The sequence below is a fragment of the Pinus tabuliformis genome, chromosome 3_1 (assembly GCF_031772625.1).
Source record: "Pinus tabuliformis cultivar Carrire ecotype Pingquan chromosome 3_1, CPIR1, whole genome shotgun sequence".
Classification (NCBI taxonomy): Eukaryota; Viridiplantae; Streptophyta; class Pinopsida; order Pinales; family Pinaceae; genus Pinus; species Pinus tabuliformis.
Genome location: NC_142301.1, coordinates 312,269,794 through 312,294,091, shown reverse-complemented (window position 1 = coordinate 312,294,091; position 24,298 = coordinate 312,269,794).

Below are 24,298 nucleotides of genomic sequence, written 5' to 3'. Positions count from 1 at the left end.
TTCCAGGTTTCAATATTCTTCTAGATCTACGACTGGTTTCAACAGACTCCCATGTCAACACTGTTCCTTCTGGTAACAACCTTTTCAGAATCTCTATCGTCTTGAACCGAAGGGTTCCTCTCTTTGTTAAATTGAAGTCATAAACAAGTATGTCAACATCCTCCAATTTTAATATGTCTGTGCGGCGACAATTTATATTTGTACCCTTTCTTTTTCTTTTTCCACCATTTTTTTTGTCAACTACCATCTCTGGCTTATACACACCATTGAATGGGTGTGTATCTGTGGCATACCAATGTACTTCAACACCTGTAACATCCTCATTTTCTGTAAAGACCTTTATAACTTTAGCAACCCAAAATGGATAGCCATTGGGATCTCCATCTGCTAGCACTGCAATCATGCAACCCTCCTTAATATCCTGTACTGAACCCCTATAAAGGTCTTCCATGGCTTCACGTTGTGCACGAGATCTTCTGGAACCAATATACATCTCTCTTTCCATTGCCTGTGAAGAATTAATAATACCTTGACTTTGTTGTTGTTCAACAATGTTTACTTCCTCATGTTCATTCGACACATTTTGTGGCAAAATAAATGGATTTTTCAAAGGTATATCTTCATTTGTTGTTGTTGAAATGATATCACTTTGATTATTGAAAAATGACTCCCACCAAACTGAACCAGCAATGTCAAAGTACTCATATGTATATCTAATACATTTTTTAATTTCTTCTAGGCAATCAGAATAATTTATATCTCTATTCTATCTGCGTGCATTCTGAACTTCACCAACTGATTGTAATAACAATATTTTTTATGAAAATATTGGATGATCTAGAATGAACTTCAAAAATTGCAAACCTGATGACGGTGCCCATTCTGTAGTAGTTGAAAACTTCTTGCCCCATATTAGTGTTTTCCCATCAATTTTTTTGATATGAAATTGATGTTGGAAGCTAATGTCATTAAGTTGTTCAATGCATTCCCCTCACCATATGATCCCAGAATAAACCTTCGCATATCAACAGTTTCTTCCAACACATCAAAAGTAGGCTCTGGCATGTATGATTTCTTAATACATTCAATTAATGATGGCAAGCTCCCAACTTCCTTCCTCCTCAATGTGACTGAAAAACGACTGAACATTTGATCAATATGGTCATGAGTGTGCCCAACAAGAAGGAAACCAACCTTTACCTTTGAAAAATTCTCAATTCAACAAGCATGTTTAGATATCCAAAAACAACCTGATTTTTGTTTTCACGGCAAGTGTTGTCCAATTGTAGATACAAAACTTCAGGAAGATTACCAGACCAATGAGAAATCACATCATGAATTATGGTTATGGTCAGATTTGCATCATTAGGAATATTTGGAGCTGTGAAGTACACCCTTGGCAACATTTTCCCATTGAAGACCATACAACCGACCAAGTGAAACTGAATAAAATTTTCCACTTGTAAATTTTTGGGTGTGCGAACAAAATGTGGTAAAAATGTTTTCTTCTGGTCCATACCATCAATTATCAAACCCAAATATTTATTCGGATTATCATAACACTTCTTTCGATTCTTTTACAACTTCTTCCTTTCATTTTTTTGTTGTTCGCGATGCTCCTGAAGTTCTTTGACAATTAAATCTACGCAACATAAAAGAAATTCATTAAGAAATATGTTTTCATAGTTGATGACTATACAATTTTAAAAGTTAAAGTTATGAATGCTTACCTCTTTCTGAGCCTTCACATTTGTCCCTTTTTTATTTAAGAGAAGCACATGTACTGCAAATCCCCATCCTTGTCTTCTTAGGAATACGGACATTATTGAATTCTTTCTTCCATATCTTCACAAAATATTGATATGTAATAAATTGGCCATGTCCCTCAGCACCTTCTGCATATTCTTTGTATAAGTTGTAGATTTCTCGTCTTGAAAAATTATCTGGAATATGTATTGTCTCTCTATTTGGTATACACTCTCCATGCTTTGAAAATAAATCTTTCATCCATGACATTGCAGTATTTGATAATGGCCCAAACTGTTTTTTATGACGTACTTCTAAATAAAATGTGGGATCCTTTTCCAAATTTTCTTGAATTCTCGAGAGACGAAAATTCCCAATCGAATGAAACATTTTGAAAGATTTTCTACACAATAATAAATTCCTAATATGATAATCATAACCTGACAATGTAGATTGCATGCAGCCAACTAAATATGAATTTTGCATGCTTTTATTCATTGACAAATATCTCTTCCTGCCTTCTAATGCAAATGTGAAATCCATATGTTTCAAGCAATTTTTTTGGCAACATTCACTTGAAATGAGAGCGCTGATAGAACTTCTTCTCGTCAGATATTCTTCTCTACCCCTTGTATAACTAGAACAACTTGCATTGATACGAAAAGGTCTACTCCTACTCCTCGATACAATATTTCTTGGCAACATCTCCATCATTGGATCGTCATTTTTATAAGGATTTTCATCATCATTAAGAGGAATGTTATCCACACTATGATCATCTCTGCTTTTCAAATATTGACTTAGAGGATACTCTTCATCTTCCCCTTCTTCAGTGCTACTGTCATAGTCCTTAGAATTCGGACTAAATGGAAAATTTGACTCGATGTTTAATGGATATTCTTCCTCATGTGCATTGTCAGTGCTACTCTCATAGTCCATAGAATTAGTACTACGTTGAAAATGTGACTGTTTACTTATTGAAGATGCTACATCCTGTCCTTTGTCACTACTACCTTTATACTCATTAGAATTAGGACTAACTACATCATCCTGTCCTTCATCACTGCTGCTCTCATAGTCCTTAGAATTAGGACTAAGAGGACACTGTGACACTCCATTCTTTTGAAATTCATCATCATGCTCTTCATAACTGTTGCTCTCATAGTCCTTAGAATTAGGACTAAGTGGACACCATGACACTCCAATCTTTTGAAATTCATCATCCCGCACTTCATCACTGTTGCTGTCATAGTCCTTAGAATTAGGACTAACTGGACACCGTGACACTCCATACTTTGAAATTCATCATCATGCTCTTCATCACTGCTGCTCTCATAGTCCGTAGAATTAGGACTAAGTGGACACTTTGACACTCCATTCTTTTGAAATTCATTATCACACTCTTCATCACTGCTTGCTCTCATAGTCCTTAGAATTAGGACTAAGTGGACACTTTGACACTCCATTCTTTTGAAATTCATTATCACACTCTTCATCACTGTTGCTCTCATAGTCCTTAGAATTAGGACTAAGTGGACACTTTGACACTCCATTCTTTTGAAATTCATTATCACACTCTTCATCACTGCTGCTCTCATAGTCCTTAGAATTAGGACTAAGTGGACACTTTGACACTCCATTCTTTTGAAATTCATTATCACACTCTTCATCACTGTTGCTCTCATAGTCCTTAGAATTAGGACTAAGTGGACACCGTGACACTCCATTCTTTTGAAATTCGCCATCATGCACTTCAAAACTGCTGCTCTCATAGTCCTCAGAATTAGGACTAAGTGAACACTGTGACACTCCATTCATTTGAACTTCACCATCATGCTCTTCAAAACTGCTACTCTCATAGTCCTCAGAATTAGGACTAAGTGGACATCGTGACACTCCATTCTTTTGAACTTCACCATCATGTTTTTCATCACCACTGCTTTCATAGTCCTTAGAAATAGGACTAAGTGGAATCTGTGACTCTTTATTAATTTGAAATTCTCCACCCCCTCTTTCATCATTGCTGCTCTCATAGTCTTTAGAATGGGGACTAAGTGGAAGAATTGACTTTCTATTCATAGTGGAAGAATTCCCGCTATATTCATCAATATGAATAGAGTTGTTACACAACGAAGATGTTGATAGTGTATAAATCGAAACTTCACTACAATCCATCCCTTTCAAATAGAAGATGTTGAATGATACAAATGGAGTCTCCTAAGGATATTATATAGCTTAAAGAATGAAATATTCCCTCCAAAAAGTTTCGTGAAAATATTTCCCTCCAAAAATTTTCACGAAAATATTTCCCTCCAAAAGTTTGTTAGATTTATTTACCTTCATTATTTTACTCTACAATTTATTGAAAAATGTAAACTAAATTTTTTTATGAAATAAATCACTAAAATTAAAATTGTAAACTACAACTTGTACATTAATTATTCTAATAGTTAAAGTATATAATATTTACTAAACAACTGATTTTTTTTTATTTTTTATTTTTTTTTATAATATATTCTAAAACAAATTAATCCCACATTCAATCCGTTGTAAAACAATTCTACAATATTCGCTCTATAATATTTTAAAACAAATTATCCCACATTAATCGTACGGAAAAACATCTCCGTAATTTCACTTATATATTAAATTTCATTATCACTATTACTCACGTCACATCCAGGTTTTCTGAAGTTCGTTGAAAGACTCGTGAATTTGTGGAGCAGCTATATTGCTATCAACAACATATTCAACGAAGAATTCTCACAATTGAAAGGTAAGTTCATTTTTTTTCATTCAAAATTTTCATATTAAATTAATTTAATGAAAAATATTTTTTTTTTTTAAATTAATAATTTTTCTGAGCCAAAATAACAATTACGTCCATTGTGAACATGGTGGGCCTGATCAAACTCAATCGCTCAATAGCCATGGGTGGGCCGTCATGGTGTCACGCGGTGGGTAGGGAGGTCGGGCAGGGTAGGTGGACGGGGGGTAGAGGGAGGACACCGCAACCCGACTCGCCCCCTATCACCAACCCCCCACTCTCGACACTCTGACCTCCTTCAACCACACCCTTCGACGACCTCCTCTGCCTGCCTTGCCACCAGTCCCCGCGGCCCTCCGCCCCGCACGACCGGTAGCTGGTCGATTTCTGGAATTGACTGGCCGCGGCCAGGTGGGGCGGAGGGCCACAGGGGTGGCCAGCGGTCACGCCACCCCCGCGACCCTCCACCCTGCCCGACCGACGGTTGGTCGATTCCCGGAATTGACCGATAGGGCGGAGGGCTGCGGGGGTGGCGCGACCGAGGCTAGCGCCACCCCCGCGGCCCTCCATCCGGCCCGACCGGCGGCCAGGCAATTCCCAGAATTGCCCGGCCGTCGGTCGGGCGGGGCGAAGGGCCGTGGGGATGGCGCGGCCGAGGCCAGCGCCACCCCCGCAACCCTCCACCCCGCTCGACCGGCGGGCGGGCAGGCAGAGGAGGCTGTCTGCTGGGCAGGTGGAGGAGGCCGAGGGAGAGGGGGAGGGGAGTACGGGAGAGGGGGAGGGGAGAGCTAGAGGGGAGGGGGAGGGGAGTCGGGGGGGGAGGGGGGGGGGGTGGGGTAGTGGTGGGCGGGGGGGCTGAGAGGTAATGGGGCGGGTTGGACTGGAGGGGCGAGAGAGGTGGGGGGGTGGGGGGGGCGCGTGGGGGGGGGCGTGGGTAGGGGGGGGGGGGGCGCGTCGGTGGGGGCAGAGGTTGGGGGGGCATGGGTAGGGGTGTGGGCGTGGGTAGGGGGTTTTGGGAGGGGGGAAGGGAGTTGGGAGGGATGCATGGGTGTGGGGTGTAGAGTGGGGTGGGGCATGGGTAAGGGCTGTTAGAGTGGTGGGTCATGGGTAGCGAGGGTAGGGGGGGCATGGGTAAGGGGGTTAAGGGGAGGAGGCATGGGTAAGGGGCTTGGCGGGTCGATTGGGTAGAGGGGGGGGCATGGGTAGGGAGGTTATAGGGGGTAGAGGGGGGGGCATGGGTAGGGGGGGTAGGGGGCTCGCCCTCACTTGCCTAGCTGTCCACCTAGCCCCATCGTCCCTCACCTGACCTCCCGCCCACCCATCGACCCACCCACCCGTTAGAGGTGACGCAGTCCAATCCCTGCGATACCCAGAATCACAATCTATTCATGCACACAACGAATACATCAAAACTGTCCATATAAAATTTCAGATTGCTGACAATTGCATACACTTCAATTTGCGGGAGTATGTGATATTGATTCACAATTTCAACAGTCAGCAGTTTCAACTCCTCCCAAAAACTCTGGTTCAAACTACAATTTAGAAATCAACACACCTTTAATCGGAAACCATAATGTAATTGCCAACACCCATATATAAATTTAAATGCAACACCCTTCTATTGATCGGACTGAATATCAATTTCATTTTAATTCCCACACCCATCCAGTTTTGGAAATCATCAATAATTGCGCCCCCATTAACTTACCATTCGCTCTGTCAACATCCACACATCGACCTTTGGTTCATCTTCATCGTTCTCTGGCTCCGTGCAGAAACAGAGTTCTGTAAATTCACCACAGAATCGAAATGCTCTTCCTGCATTCGACCTCTATAAATTCGATTCAAGATTGATCCCTTCCACCCATTCTACAAATCGATTGCTCCAAGGCTTTCTGCGCATATATCAGTCAACCAAATGAACGCGGGGTTGCCAGACTCAAACTTAAAACCATGTCGGAGTAGAGTCTCCTTCAGAACCATGTAATTGGTAATGACACCATTGTGAACAACCAAAAACTCATTTTCTTTTCCAGAAGACTGTGGGTGGCCGTTTCTAGGAGAATTATTTTCATTGGTTGTGGTACAAGCTATAATGCTGCCTTGGCAACTAGATCGATTGTTGAGGAGCTTTCTGGTGTCCCCGTGACAATGGAGCTTGCAAGCGATTTACTAGATAGACAAGGACCAATTTATAGAGAAGATACCGCAGTATTTGTCAGTCAATCAGGAGAAACATCAGATACTCTGTTGGCATTAGAATATGCTTTGAGAAAAGGAGCATTGTATGTTGGAATTACAAATACTGTGGGTAGTGCCATAGCAAGGAAAACACACTGCGGTGTTCATATCAATGCTGGGTGTGAGATTGGTGTTGCTAGTACTAAGGCTTACACAAGTCAGATAGCAGTAATTGCTATGTTGGCCCTGGCTGTTGGAGAGGATTGAATTTCGAGTCAATCACGTAGAGAGGCAATATTAGATGGACTTTTTGACTTGCCAAACAAAGTCAGAGAGGTATTGAAGCTGGATGGTGAAATGAAGGAGCTTGCGATGCTATTGATGGGTGAGCAGTCACTGCTAATGTTTGGCCGTGGATATAACTATGCCACAGCATTTGGAGGGTGCCTTGAAAGTCAAAGAAGTGGCGCTTATGCACAGTGAAGGAATTCTTGCTGGTGAAATGAAGCATGGCCCTCTAGCACTTGTCGATGAGACACTTCCGATAATTGTGATCGCGACACATGATAATTGTTTCAGCAAGCAGCAATCGGTAATTCAACACACTTCAAGCGATTTTTACACACGGAAAAAGCAAATACATCCATTCTCACGAATTCATCATATATACAAACACTAATCTTATTCATATCAGAGTAACAAACAGAGTTTCGCCTTTGCTTCTATTACATAGAAATAAACTCTGTATCTAATTTAACTTACACAGTCTCCTCTAAAATCTGAGCTTTTCGCTCCACACTCAAAACTATACACACACCAGTATCGCTCTTCTCCTCCTCCCAGCGACACACAAACTCTCATCAATCTAAAAAGAAATCCCCTGAGTTCATTACAATTTTCCTCTATTTATTCTCCTAAATTATCTAACAGAGTTTCCTATTTTTCCAAGAAAGAACAGAATTCTTCTATTCCGTTGTTTTCCAAGCACACCTAGACTAACAGCTCTATCTCAAAATCCAAAATAAGCTAATCTCCTATTTATTACAATAACAAATTATTTGAGGAATCCAACCTCCTCAGTAAATTGTTTTTTATTGACCAACAGTAAATAAATTTCACTGGATTTAACCACAACATGTGGACAAATCTCCACATTGCTGGCTGGGTCTAGATGCTCCTGCATCAGACTCCCAAAGTTTAAATTAACCATGATCTCCTGATCATGCATTTCTAGTTTGAGTCCTCCTGGATCCCATACTTGATTTGATAGCCTATTCTTGATTACTGCTGCCGTTGTTTGTCCTTCAAGTCTCTGTCTACTATGTGATAATGCATCACTATTTGCTGCTGTCCTTTCCACATATCTTGCTGCTGTTTTGCTCACTTTAATTTGCAATTCTTCATTCCTTGCTGACTCCCTCATCAAAAGATTCGGCTTATACAAAACTGCTATCTCATCTGGAAGTTCTCTCAAAAGTTCTGTATCATCTTTACTAACTGCGTTGTTCACAATATTTGTCTTTAATCCTCCTGCACTTTGGCTTTCTTCAATATCAATGATCTTCAATGACTCAGTGTATCCTTTGAATTCAACAATTCTTTTGCCATCCTCCTTAGTCTGCATATGACTATGAGTAGTCTTTTCTTCAACAGTCTTCAATAACTGTTTGTCTTTCTTCAAGTTTATGTGACCTGCAAACACACAACAACCTTTAGTTTTCAAAATACAATACCTTCCATTTTCTTTTGATGCTTCAAGCACCAATCCTCCATTATAATTCTTTTTGATTTCAGCGGATCCTTTTTTTGTGACCCCATTTCTCTGAGTCTTTCTTTCTTCAACAAATCAATATGAATTTGCCCAAGTTTCCTGAACTTATTCATCAGCTTGCCATTCCACCTCCGTTGCAATAGCTTCCACTTCACCCTTTTCTTCAGTCTCCATTTGTATCTTCGATCTTCATTTATCTTTCTTTGTACTACCAGACCAATTTCTGGTTCTTCATTCTGCTGCCAGATTCTATACTTCTGCAATTTGATGCCTTCCATAAATTCACTCTCATGTAGCTGATCATTCCTTCCAAATTCCTGGTTACTTCCATATCCATCTTGCTGAGTTAATATTTTTGTCTCCTTCACGCCTCGGAGGATGTAACTTTCTTGCTGCTCTTGATCTTTCATCTCACCTTCAAATAATCGTTGCTCAATTTCTCTGATTTCAGCATCATATTTATTAATGCTGTCTTCCACACCTTTTCCTCCGTCAGGTTCTGTAAGCTTCATTTCTCCTTTAGGTTCCTCGAGTAATCTCTCCAAGAATTCTATTTCCTTATGAAATCTCTCCAGCAGATCATCATAATTTCCATTCTCAGCTTCATTCTTTTCTTGGCAATCCCCCTGAGTTGACCTGTTTTCTACATCATCATATTGCAAGTATCTTTCATTAATTCCATTAAACAAATTCATTGGTTTACCTTTTTGTAGTCCCACTATGGAATTGTCTTTAGACTGCTGGTCTATATCAACCTCATCTGACTGTTTCATACCAAACAGGATTTCATCTATGAACTCCTTCTGTTTCAATAGATCAACGCCTTCTTCCTCTAAAAGGGATTCACCATCATACTTTACCTCAAGATCTACATTCCTGGTGACAACTTCATCAGGCTGTCCATCACCCTCTGCACTTCCTGCAAACATACACAAACTATAAGAATCAAAATCACAAGGCTTCATTGCCTCATCCGCTTCCTTTGTCAACATATCCTCAAATTGTTCTGAATTCTGCCAGTAGTCCAGAAGACCTTCAGCTAACCTCTCATTATCTTCTTCTCCCAACATTTCACCTTGTTCTGGTTTGCAAATGGAGACTTCCAATTCTACCTTTGCTTCTCTGAGTTTCTCTGATTCCTCTTGAGCACTCAATATCTGCTCAATCTTTCTCAATTCTTCTACTATCTCTGACTTCACTTGTTGATTTCTCTTTTCTCGTAGCCTTGGCCACTTTACTCGTTTCCTCATGGTCCAAACACTTTTCTGCAGCATCTTCATCAATATTCCAATCTGGAAATCTATCTCAGCTTTCTCTCGGTCAAACTCTTTTTGACTCATCTTCATGCCACTTGCTTTGGCATCTTCCCTTCTGCTGTGGCTTCCTTGTGAACTTCCGCTATGACTATCTGTAGTCATTTTCTGCTCCTCTCTTTCCATGAGCTCCTTACACCTCTGCAACAAGCCTCTGCAACAGTAAGTCCTTCTTACTGCAATCTTACCTCACTGAGCTTTCCTTACTCAGTCTTTTGGTAAGCACGATCCCCTATCTAGAATCTTCTCCTGAGCAACACCTTTTCTCTTCTAGGCTTCTGCAATCTCTCACTCTCTCTTTCGAAGACACTTCAATTGTCCTCTCTGTCCAATCTCTTGTTGGAATCTTCAGGTTCACTGCCACTTCTGCTTTTAAGAACGCATCTGGTTCTTCTCTCACGGCTTCCCTTGATTTATTGTGCTGCAGTCTTCACTCCTTCTGATGTTGTCACCATGTTTTGAATGCATTTCCTCACTGCTGCAATCTGATACTAAACTTCGTTCAGAAAACAAACTTATACAATTTCAACAGAGCCAAGCTCTGATACCAAAAATTTGACGCAGTCCAATCCCTGCGATACCCAGAATCACAATCTATTCATGCACACAACGAATACATCAAAACTGTCCATATAAAATTTCAGATTGCTGACAATTGCATACACTTCAATTTGTAGGAGTATGTGATATTGATTCACAATTTCAACAGTCAGCAGTTTCAACTCCTCCCAAAAACTCTGGTTCAAACTACAATTTAGCAATCAACACACCTTTAATCGGAAACCATAATGTAATTGCCAACACCCATATATAAATTTAAATGCAACACCCTTCTATTGATCGGACTGAATATCAATTTCATTTTAATTCCCACACCCATCCAGTTTTGGAAATCATCAATAATTGCGCCCCCATTAACTTACCATTCGCTCTGTCAACATCCACACATCGACCTTTGGTTCATCTTCATCGTTCTCTGGCTCCGTGCAGAAACAGAGTTCTGTAAATTCACCACAGAATCGAAATGGTCTTCCTGCATTCGACCTCTATAAATTCGATTCAAGATTGATCCCTTCCACCCATTCTACAAATCGATTGCTCCAAGGCTTTCTGCGCATATATCAGTCAACCAAATGAACGCGGGGTTGCCAGACTCAAACTTAAAACCATGTCGGAGTAGAGTCTCCTTCAGAACCATGTAATTGGTAATGACACCATTGTGAACAACCAAAAACTCATTTTCTTTTCCAGAAGACTGTGGGTGGCCGTTTCTAGGAGAATTATTTTCATTGGTTGTGGTACAAGCTATAATGCTGCCTTGGCAACTAGATCGATTGTTGAGGAGCTTTCTGGTGTCCCCGTGACAATGGAGCTTGCAAGCGATTTACTAGATAGACAAGGACCAATTTATAGAGAAGATACCGCAGTATTTGTCAGTCAATCAGGAGAAACATCAGATACTCTGCTGGCATTAGAATATGCTTTGAGAAAAGGAGCATTGTATGTTGGAATTACAAATACTGTGGGTAGTGCCATAGCAAGGAAAACACACTGCGGTGTTCATATCAATGCTGGGTGTGAGATTGGTGTTGCTAGTACTAAGGCTTACACAAGTCAGATAGCAGTAATTGCTATGTTGGCCCTGGCTGTTGGAGAGGATTGAATTTCGAGTCAATCACGTAGAGAGGCAATATTAGATGGACTTTTTGACTTGCCAAACAAAGTCAGAGAGGTATTGAAGCTGGATGGTGAAATGAAGGAGCTTGCGATGCTATTGATGGGTGAGCAGTCACTGCTAATGTTTGGCCGTGGATATAACTATGCCACAGCATTTGGAGGGTGCCTTGAAAGTCAAAGAAGTGGCGCTTATGCACAGTGAAGGAATTCTTGCTAGTGAAATGAAGCATGGCCCTCTAGCACTTGTCGATGAGACACTTCCGATAATTGTGATCGCGACACATGATAATTGTTTCAGCAAGCAGCAATCGGTAATTCAACACACTTCAAGCGATTTTTACACACGGAAAAAGCAAATACATCCATTCTCACGAATTCATCATATATACAAACACTAATCTTATTCATATCAGAGTAACAAACAGAGTTTCGCCTTTGCTTCTATTACATAGAAATAAACTCTGTATCTAATTTAACTTACACAGTCTCCTCTAAAATCTGAGCTTTTCGCTCCACACTCAAAACCATACACACACCAGTATCGCTCTTCTCCTCCTCCCAGCGACACACAAACTCTCATCAATCTAAAAAGAAATCCCCTGAGTTCATTACAATTTTCCTCTATTTATTCTCCTAAATTATCTAACAGAGTTTCCTATTTTTCCAAGAAAGAACAGAATTCTTCTATTCCGTTGTTTTCCAAGCACAGCTAGACTAACAGCTCTATCTCAAAATCCAAAATAAGCTAATCTCCTATTTATTACAATAACAAATTATTTGAGGAATCCAACCTCCTCAGTAAATTGTTTTTTATTGACCAACAGTAAATAAATTTCACTGGATTTAACCACAACATGTGGACAAATCTCCACATTGCTGGCTGGGTCTAGATGCTCCTGCATCAAGAGATGGCTGGGCGATTCTGATTATACAAATAACAAATTTATGGTATATTTTCGTTGTTAATTTAAGTTAATATGTTTTTTTTATTTACTAATTTATGTGTTTTTATTTTTTAGGAAAATGGCATCAAAGAAAATTTCTGTGAATCTTTCTGGACCAAAGACTCTTAAAGGTGCATCTTCAAAAAACATTGGTGAACGAACTCCACCTGAGCTCATGGCTACAAATCTTTCAAGTGCCTTAAGTGATAAGAAGATAATTTCAGACTGGAAAAATTCAAAAGAGGTGAAATTTCCATCAAGAGTCTGGTATGTGAAAGAAAGAGAAAGCACAAATGTGAATATATATCTATATATTGATATACCCCATAATAATGAAAATTTGGAGGTGATGGGAAGAGTCATAGATATGTGTTCGGTACCGAACACTGAAGTTGTTTACGTACTTACAAAAGCTCCCAAGTCACATGAAAGGATTAAATACCGACTATCATATTCATTATATGACACGAGAGAGGTATCTACAAAGTTGTGTAAACAAATCGTAAATGAGATGACACAAAACATCGTAAGTATTGTTATTTGTATTTGTATTTTGCGTTCTTGAAAGTGTCTCGCTATATTTTTTTAACTTTGTTTTTATTGACATATGATATTTTGTTTGGCAGAATTTTGTTGAAAGTTGTTCAATTAGGTTGGGAGGCATTCATTTCATAGAGCATGATATCATGAAAGTTGTCAGCAATTTTTACTCAGTGTCAGAAGAAGATATGGAAAACATGAAAAATGTAGTAATTGATGATGCTACAAAACTACATCCAAAGAATCAGAAAAAAAAAGGCCTCTAGTGGATAAATCTAGCAAGGGTAAACAAGTTACTTTTGAGGACGATGAAGTTGAAACTGACAGTGAAGCATATGTTTCCATTACTAAAGATGACATTGGAACTGCGAAAAGTCATAAAAGACCAAAAGTAACAATGCCCAAGAATAAATCTGTTGAGAATGTTATGACGAAGAAAAGTAAAGTTGAAGATCTTGATGTAGTCATTACCAGCAGTCAAGAACCTAGTGAAAGTTCAAAAGAAAGCAGAGAAATCATTACACCAGGAGTTGATTTAGATGATGGCATTATCAAAACAAAACAAAATTCCATTCGATAGAATTTGACAAAAAGAAACTTAATTGATGGTGGTCGTACATTTCAGCTAAATGTCAGACAAACCTATAAGGCAAGTGAAGGACAATGCCAATATCAAGTCAGAAAGCCACATCATCTGCATGTTCACAACTTGAAGACATTGATGAGGTACAATCCATATGCTCATGTGGTTAGTTATGTGCTTCTTGTTGATCCACTTCAAGTTCCCAACAAAGAAGCATTTGATAAGTCAAAATGTTTTGAATACAATTATTATGTGCTTGGGGGGAACCATTCTGTAGAAGCTCAAAGACAATTGATGGAGGAATATCCTAATAACCCACGTTTTGAAACAATGAAATGTATCATTTATGTTGGTTTAAATGAAACAGAAGCAAAGTTAGTGGCATGGAATCATAATTCAGATAATGAATATAGGATGTCTATGACTTTCATCCAAAGGGTTAGATTTATTCATAGTGAATTTCAAGAAAAATGTGGTGGGGATAGGATAAATGTTACTGCAGATTTCCGAAAGGAATGTTGTATGGAAATAGGCTATCAAATTGAAGAGAAAACCAATTCAAAAGGTGGAAAAGACAACAGAAATAGTGATTTATTCAGAGGTGTTGATAACATTTTCCAATTTGCATTTAGAACTGGAGATGTTTGGAAGTTGATTGATGAGATTTTTAGCATGTGAGAAGACATTGGCATTAAAAACCAGAGGGTCAAAAAGTCTAAGCCATTGATATGTAGCAACAGTAAGTCAACTCCTGAACTGAAGCAACTTTCAGACGATATGACCATCACGCCTTGGAGGGCGATGCAAGGAGTGAAAGATGAAAAATTTTTCAAAACAATATTATCTTGTGTGAGGTCAGGGGAATTATCATTGGAAGAAATGTCTGAAGAATTTCAAAAGTAAGTTTGTTGAATTATTTTTATTTATTTCTAGATTATAGTTATCTTTTAAATAAAACATGTTGTTCGTGGTAGTATTTGTTATACATATCATTATATTAACTTTTTCTTACTTTATCTATGTAGTCACAAAGTTTACATGAAAATTCAGGAACAAATGGTTAGATTGTTGAATGAAGATAGTTGGGATGATGTTGTACGCAACTATCCAGATTCAAGTTCTACATCAACATTAAAAGCTTTTTATCTTGCATTTAAAAAGGTATCTTGATTTATACATTCAGTTTTATTGATCTGTGTACTATTTTTAATTTAAAACTTACACATATATTTGTTTATTTGATAAAAGATGAGGAAGGAAGATAATGGAGCACCAGATAGTTTCAGGACTTTTATTGAGAAAATAAAGATTGAAAGACTGAGGAAGCAACGTATTAAGAATGTTGAACTTGATCCAACTCTTAATCATTTCATTTGGAATGGGCTAGACACTATTCAATATCAAGTAATACAAGGTGACTGTGAAGACATTGCTAAACTCATACCAAAAAGGGATTATGCCCTAGTTATTGTAGATATTCCCCAGGGTTTCAATATTCCAAACATTTACTATGATAGTGACCCTTATACTTATCAAGCTTTTAATAAAGTGGTTGCGGGATTTGTAGAAGTGGCGTCATCACCATTATGGATATTTGTGACATTTCATTCAGACACACAATTGGCAATGATATTGTCAAGCTTCAAGGGGAAAACAAATTCAAGGATGCAGCTTACATGGTAAGACGTTTAAAAGGTATATTCGATTAATTTTGAAAAAAAAAATTATGTACAAGTTAACTGAACTTTTACTATTTCATGTTACAGGCAAAAGTCAAATCTTCTTAACAATGAAGATCAACAATTTATAAATGACTGTGAGTTCATTCATATTGATAGTTGGGCAAAAGATGATAGCCATATGTCTATGATTTTTAATCGGGTGGACGGAAAGATTCATAGCCAAATACTGACTTATTATGCTGTTGTGAGAAAACTAACATATGAATACAAAGAAACAAAAGGAGAGATAGTTAACATTTATCAAAAACCACAATTATTGATTAAATATCTTATAGACATATGTTCAAATGAAGGAGATTGGGTTTTGGATTTATTTTCTGGCTCAGGTAGGTTTTGTTATATGGAATTGAATTTCAATATGTTCTTTTTTTAATTAATATGTCATTGTACTAATTTACTTCATTTTTTTTTTGTGCTTGATAATTAGGTACAACACTAGCATGTTGCCTTCAAAAAGGAAGAAATTGCATTGCAATTGAGAAAGATCCATTACAATGCAATTTCATTCAACAAAGAATTAATGCTCTTCAATTTCTTCTAGATGCAATGCAAGAAAATGGGTTGAAGAAAGGGGACTTTAGTGAATCACGTGTGGCAAAAAAGGCAAAGGAACCCCAACCACCATTACATGGAATGTTTGGAAAGACATACATTGGGAGATTCCCAGACATCAAAGACCCATTAGAAGAGGAAAATGAGCAAAAGGAAGCAGAAAATATTGTGGAAGAAGACAATGATGAAACTCTAGAGGACGAAGAGTTTGGATTACATGGCATTGTTGATTAAATTTAAGTTATACTTGGAAATCAAGCTTTGCAATGTTTTGACTCTGACATTTTATGAAAAGAATAATCAATCAATTAAAGTTGTTATGTGTTCAATATTTGTAATTTGTGATTTTCGCATTGATTTTTAAGTTAATTATTATTTTTTGAAAAAAAGTGATTATTATTATTTTTTTGACATGAAATTCATAAAAAAAAAAACTATTATTTAACCATTTTTAGTTAAAATTTTTGTATAAAAATTGTGATTTTGACATGTCAATTCTAGCAAAAAATTATCAAAACGTGTAGTTTTTTTGTTATATTTATGTTAAAAATGGTTATTTTTATGTCCATTGTTAAAAAATATTGTTTTTTAGAAACAATTATTTCATGTGGATTGAAAAATTAATTAAGGATGTATAAATATGTAGATTATCTAAAATTCAAACTATCAACTTTCTAATTTAAAAATGTAAAACAATAAAAACCCCACTACAAAAAAAATTAAAATTAAAATAGAAAACAGGAAAATATGAACAAAACGACCACTTCAAAAACTATCAAATTTAGAAAATAATTATTTACATTTCATACACTAGAAAATTTAAAGTCAAAAAATAGGTCTTTTAAAAAAAGGGTGTGATGCAGAATACTCACTTTTTTAAATCAGCATGAAATCACTACCATTCTAAAACGTAATGTACATGATAAAAATTAAAGTTCCAAAAACTATGCTATAAAAAAAACATGTGTGTTCTGCATCACCCCTTTTCAAAATCAGGTCATTTTTTTGCTATCTCTACGAAACAGGTAACAGTATCAGTTCCTGTTTCAAAGTTTACATTGTTTCTGATATAATGGTCTACAGGATCCCAAAATGTACCCATGCTCATTCAAATAAGAGTCTAATAGTATCATATGTTGTGATACTCTTCTTGCAGACCACCAATATAGCCATCTTAGAAAATATGTCCCACGACCACAAATACATAGTCATTACCATGCTTGGTAGAAGGGAGGCCGGATACATAGTCCATGGAGATGGATTCCCATGGTTGGCTGGGAGTAGGCAAAGGAGTGTACAGGGCTTGCTTCTTGATGGTTGGCTTGCGATGGTGCAGGCAGTTTAGTGTCTGATATATTTCCCAACATCCAATGGGAGTTTGGGCCAATAAAATTTCTTTTGTAGTACATCCATAATTTTCTCCACACCAAAGCATCCTGCAACCTGACTGATGTGTGCCTCCCAAATCAGCTTGGCATGCTCTCTTGAAGGAACACAAAGGTGGCCTAGGTATCATAACAATGTGTCTTAGAGGTGGAAATCAGGAACTTGCTTTCCAGCTACTAGAATTTGGTATGTCAACGTGAACTCTTGATAATTTTTTTATAGTTGCGGCCATCCAAAGGTCTCGTGACTACAAGAGTTGAGAACAATAGTCAATGCTACAACTAGGGGTTGGCTAAGGTAGTCTGCAACAAGATTGGTGCTTCCATTTTTGTATTTAATGTTCAAGTGGAATTGTTGCAGGTATGTAGACCACTTCTGATGGTGATCATTCTGCAACTTTCCCTATGTCTGTATAAACTGAAGAGGTCGGTGATCGGTGTGGATGACCGCCTCCTTCCCCAGAATGTTGTGATTCCATTTTCGGTAAGCCTGCAAGATGGAATGCATCTCTTTATCATAGGTGGGGTACTTCCAAATTGTATCGAAAAGTATTTCACTATGATAGGCCACTGGATTGTTGTGTTGGGTGAGGAATGCACCAATAACATAGTCTAAGGTGTCTATCTCGATTTCAAACAGATACTGCAGGTCTGGCAGTGTGAGTACCTGTGTAGAGAAGAGGCAGGGCTTCAAATCGATGAACTCTTTTTTTTGGGACTCAGACCAGGAAAAAAATTCTTTTGCCCCGCCCTTAGTAATTTGACTCAAAGGCCAGGTGATATGGGAGAATCCCAACACGAACCTCCGATAAAAATTTGCAAGGCCCAAAAAGCTGCGAAGCTCCATTAGAGTGGTCGAGGCTAGCTAATATCGAATGACTTGGATCTTGATTGGGTCCACATGCACACCGTGCTCATCTATGATGTAACCCAAGTATTTGACCTGGCCCATGCCAAAGGTGCATTTCTCCAAGTTGGCACATAGTTTGTGTTGTTGAAGGGTTTGAAGGACCTGTCAAATGTGTTGCAAGTGTTCTTACCAAATCTTGTTGAAGATGAGGATGTCGTCCAGATAAACCACCATGAACGAGTTGGTGAAGGGTTGCAAGATGTCATCCATTAGACTCATACGAGTAGCAAGGGAATTCGTCAACCTGAAGGGCATGACCAACCATTCAAAAAGGCCATCCTTGGATTTAATGGCGGTCTTCCATAAATCTGTGGGCTCTTTTAGAACCTGGTGATAACCAGACTTCAGATCGATCTTCCTGAAATACTTGGCCCCCTTGAGTTGGTCCAGAAGGTCATCAATCTATGGGATTGGGTACCTGTTCCTGACAATGATTATGTTTAGTTCCCAATAATCAATGCAAAGCCTCCAGGTCCCATCCTTCTTATGTACAAGTACAATTGGGCTCCCACAAGGCGAGGAACTTGGTTGGATGTGCCCTTTTTGCAGCAATCCTTGGATTTCCCACTTGATCTCTTCATTTTCCATAATGGAGCAGCGATATATTGGCCCTTTGGGCAGAGGTGCTCTGGGGTCATATCAATTGAATGGTTGACGTGACAATGCAAGGGTACCCTTGTGGGTGAGGAGAAGATGTCCCTGTATTCTTCCACGACCGTATCCACCTACTTCTGCTACTTGGAGGAACCCTTCCTGAGGGCCATGGATGTGGCTACGAACTTCCCCTTACTTTGAGAGCGAATCATAAAGAAAAAAAATTCCCATTCTGGGAGATGAACTTACTACATTTATTAGCAGAGATTAAAGAGATGGCAGTGGGTGGGGCTAACTTCAGTGTCCTGTATAACTTAGTACCCAAAGAAATAATAATAGAGTGAGGTCTAGACTCTTATACATCATGTCACTTCCATAATTATGGTTGTCCTAATAACACATCACAAAGTTCAGGAGGAGAAACATCACACAATACCTCATCCGTGAAGGGCTTGATGCTGTGGGAAAGGTGGCACTGTTTTTTTGACGCAGAGATCCCACCCTTGGTGAAGCCACCCAATTATGTATGGATGTAGATATGCTGCAATTAGTAGGACCAATCACTTCATGACCTATGCTGAAATGAGGCTCTTTTGGCTCCCGCTGTCAACAATGAACTGCAACAAAGAACCCTTCACCCACATCTATGAGTGGAATAGGCGCTCCCCCTCTTCTGGATCTTCAAGCTCAATCTTTTGGATCTTGGTGGTGGCCATAGTGGCACTGGGATCTGAATTAGAGTTGGAGCATGTGTTAGACTCAGAAGCCTTCAACTCGATCACCAGTTACTGCTTGGCCCGACACTCACTTATGTTGTGAGTGGAGCTCTTATGGAACTCACATCACTTTACCATGCCCTTCTTTGTCTTCATGGTTTTGTTCTTTTCTTGCAGCTTTGGCAGGTTATCTTGGGTCACCCTTCCTTGGCTTTTCCCTTTGCGTTGTGGTTTTGGGTGCCTATACCTTGCTTCAAATTTGCAGATCCAAGGTCTCGCTTTTTTTGTTTAAGCTTCTACCCAATATTGACAGTGTATCGGTATGTCCAAGAACTCCATCTCATCTTGGATGTACCCATGTAGGCAACTGCAGTACTTGAGTACCAAATGTTTCTTAGAATCCTTGACACCCAACTTCCTACGAAGGGTTTGAAAAACATTGGTAAATTCCAACACGTCTTGGTCCCTACCCTATCGCAGTGTGGTACAATTTATGTATTTATCCTCATAGCTCCTGACACAATAGTACTGCTCCTTGATGGCATCTTGAAATGAATCCCAAGTGGGTGCGGAATAAAATAGTGTGGGCGTACTTTCATCCTTCTTCACACAGTAGGTTTCCCATTAGTCCTTCACATGGGGGCGACTTTGAGAAGAGAAAAAGTAATCTTTTCCCAACTGTAAAAATCATGAACAGAAAAATATCCTTCTAGCAGATTTAACCATTTATCTACAACGTCCACATCTATCTAACCCTTAAATATGGGAATGTCAAAGTTAACTTGTACCTTAAAGGGTTTGGTATTTCCAAAGTAGCTGTTGGAAGTAGATGCGTCACCCTTGGGTAGCCTTTGAAGGATCTGGGAAAAGTTTTCCATCATTGCATTCCTCTGTCACTCGAGGGTTCTTATAGAAAGATTTTGAAAGGATCTCCTGTCCCCTCATCTTTATTTTCTTCCGCCATGGGAGGCCGTCGAGTTTTGCAAGGTTGGTATTGCAAAGGTTCAACGAATTCAAGCCCTAACTCCTTATATCCTGACCTCGTTGGGGACATGCAAATAAAAATAGAGAAAGAATATACTTCTCTGATACCACTAATCCAAACTTAAACAAGAACACAAAAAATTATAGATATAACCATAAATAAAAATATGCAGCAGAAATAACACTTCATTTCATTAATATCAAATACTGAAATATGCTTAGAAACGGAATGGAAATAAGAATAGCTCGAGCGATGGTAGCTTATGTATGAGAAGAGATGTGGCAGCTACATGCCTTTGAATTATGTTACAATGAGGCTCAAGGGCCTATTTATTATTGAAAAACATGAAAAAACCCTAAACAACCAAAACCCTAACCCCGTTTTGGTTTGGGGGTCAACACTGCTCTGGAAGTTCAACACCCAAAAAACTGCTAAAAATAGTAAATGAAGAAATAAACAAGGAAACAAATGAAACTAACTAGAGGTCTAGGTGGGATAGGTGGGTGGCCACCAATATCCACCTAGATCATCTACACAAGTACATCCAGGATGAGATGGATTTCTTGGACATCTCCTCGCTCAGCATGACATATTGTTACGATGTCAAGATTGAGCAGGAGTTTAAATAGAAGAAGCAAGATTTTAGATCTGCAAATCCGAAGCAAGGAAAAGGTTCCCCCAAACCACAAAGAAATAGCCAAAGCCAGGGCGGGGCAACCTAGTACAACCCGCTGAAGCTACAAGCAAAGAACAACACCACGAAGACAAAGAAGGACACAGGAAAATGGTGTGAGTTCCATAAGAGCTCCACTCACAACACAAGTGAGTGTTGGGCCAAGAAACCATAGGTGGCTAAGCTAAAGGCTTTTGATTTAGACACATATTACAACTCTAAGTCAAAACCTGACAAGGGGAATGAAAAAGGGAAGCAGATCATTGACGTAGAGCCCAATGCCACCATGGCAACCACCAATATTGAGAAGAATGAGCCTGAAGATCTAGAGGAGGGGGAACATCTCTTCCACTCAGAGATGTGGGTGAAAGGTTCTCCACTACAGTTCATTATCGAAATTGGACGCCAAAAGAACCTCATTTCAGCAGAGGCCATGAAATAGCTGGGTCTACTGACGACAAAAAATCCATAGTCGTACACCATAGGGTGGCTTCACCAAGTACAAGATCTCTGTGTCAGCTAGTAGTGTTGCCTTCCCTACAAGATCAAGCCCTTCAAGGATGAGGTACTGTGTGATGTTTCTCTACTTGAAGTTTGTGATGTATTATTAGGAAAATCATACTTGTGGAAGCGACATGTTGTATATAAGTCTAGACCTCGCTCTGTGATTATTACTTTGGGCAATAAGTTGCATAGAATACTGGAGGTAGCATCATCTAATGCCATCTCTTTGATCACTACAAAGCAATGCAATAAGATCATTTCCCATACTAGGAAATTTATTTTCCTTATAATTCACCCTTAGGGAAAGAAGAAGCTGGTGGCCACGGCTTCCAGACAGGGCTCCTCCACACAGGAGCAGTAGATGGACTAGGTCATAGAGGAGTACAGGGACATTTTTGTGTCACCTACAGGGGTACCTCTACACTGTCATGTCAAGCACTCCATCAATCTAACTGTGGGCGCGTCACTACCCAATGGACCGATCTATCAGTGCTCCGTTTTGGAGAACGATGAGATCAAGAGGCAGATTCCGGAGCTGACACATTAGGCCAAGTCACCAAGGGCGAAGCAAAAGCAAAGTTGTTTTGGTCCGAAACTCAACAAAAGGCATTTGTCGAGTTGAAGCATTGCCTCTGCTCTGCACCAGTGCTCACATTACCAAACCTGCAACAACCATTTGATATTGAGACATACATCTCCGACTATGCTATCAATGCAGTTCTTACTCAACAGGGTTACCACAGTGAGACACTCTTAGACACACTTCGAAAGTATCCCACTTACGAAAAAGAAATGTATTCCATTGTGCAAGCATGTTGTCAATGGCATCATTACATTCTAGGGAAGGAAACAATCATCCACATAAACCACCGACCCCTGCAGTTCATACAGACACAAGGGAAGTTGCAGAATGATTGCCATCAGAAATGATCCACCTACCTGCAACAGTTCCATTTTAACATTAAGTATAAGAAGGGAAACACCAATAATGTTGCAGACTACCTCATCTAACCACCAGTCATGGTGTTGATCATTGTGCTTGACTCCTGTGGGAATGAGACTTCAGAGTGGCCACATATTTACTAGAGCGATCCATAATTCGACAGCACATACCAGACACTCTTGGAAGGGAAGCAAGTTCCAAATTTTCACCTTCAGGATGCATTGTTATGCCACCTTCAGGATGCATTTTTATGCCACCTGAGAAAGCATGCCAAGATGACTTTGGAGATGCACTACAGTCTGGTCACTGGAAATTTCGGAGTAAAGAAAATTATGGTCGTACTGCAGAATTATTTTTATTGGTTGAAACTTCATTAAGATGTTGGGAAGTACATTAGATCCTGCACCGCCTACACCATTGCCAAACCAACCATCAAGAAGAAAGGCCTATATACTCCTATACCTACTCCTAGTTGACCTTGGGAATCTATCTCCATGGATTATATGCCAGGCCCTCCTTCTACTAAGCATGGCAACAATTACGTTTTCGTGGTCATCGATATATTCTTTAAGATGGCCATCATGGCGGCCTGCAAGAAGATTATCACAGTAGAGGCCACTTCTAAGGTCTTCTTTGAGCGAGTGTGGGTACACTTTGGGATCCCAAAGTCCATTATCTTAGATTGGGACAACATATTCCTAAGTGCATTTTGGTTAAGAGTTTGGTCGATGCTGGGTACCAAAATTACTAAGTCCACAACATTCCGACCCCAAAATGATGGCAAAATAGAGGTCATCAATAGGATGATCATACACATTTTGTGCATGTACAACTTGAAGCATCCACGCTTATGGGATGAAATCCTTCCCTATGTCAAACACAACTATAACAGAGCTCTCCATAGCATAGTGGATCATAACGCCTTTCAGGTAGGGCTAGGATTTTAGCCATTATGTCCCAATGATGTGGCCATACCATTTGCATTTACATCAGGCAGATTCAACTCACATCCAGTTGTTGGGTGCATATAAGGTGTCTTTTAGAACTCCTAAATGCCTCACATTAATTATCTACTTGGGTAAGTATTTTTGTTTCAAGAGTGTACACAATATGTGCAAGTGATGAAAATCGTTATATATACAGAGAGTAATGCTTTAAGATATCTTATTAATTTCAATACAAGAGTAAACAGATCAAACCATAAATATCAAGCTTGTAACTTCAAGGAAATTAACCTATTCAAGCACCAAAACTCAATCTTAATCAAAACCAAAACTCAATCTTAATCAAGAAATTTTAATTGCAATTACATCAACTGAGTGCACCGTAGTGATAATAGAGCTCTTTCAACTAAATCTAAACTTTTGCATAACAGTAATACACCTGATCTAACCAATAACACTCTGGCTTTCAATTAACAAGAAATGATTCTTACTTAATAATTAAATCAATCTACGACATAAATAAATGAAGCTAGTCAATAGAAATAAGAATTAATCCAATGAATACACAAACTCAACACTAGTGAAAGTAAATCAATCATAAAGTAATAAAATAGAGCAATTAAACTTGCAGTAAAAAAAAAAGTAAACTATAAAACAGGGAACAACCGTGAAATCCACTAGTGACCCGGACCAAGCCGCCAGTGATTACTGCTTAATTACTTCAAAATATTGTGAATGAACAGCAACACAAATTATATATTATTCATCAAATCCAAATGTCATTACAGCATGATGTATCCTTTAGAACAATGCTCTGTATCTTAA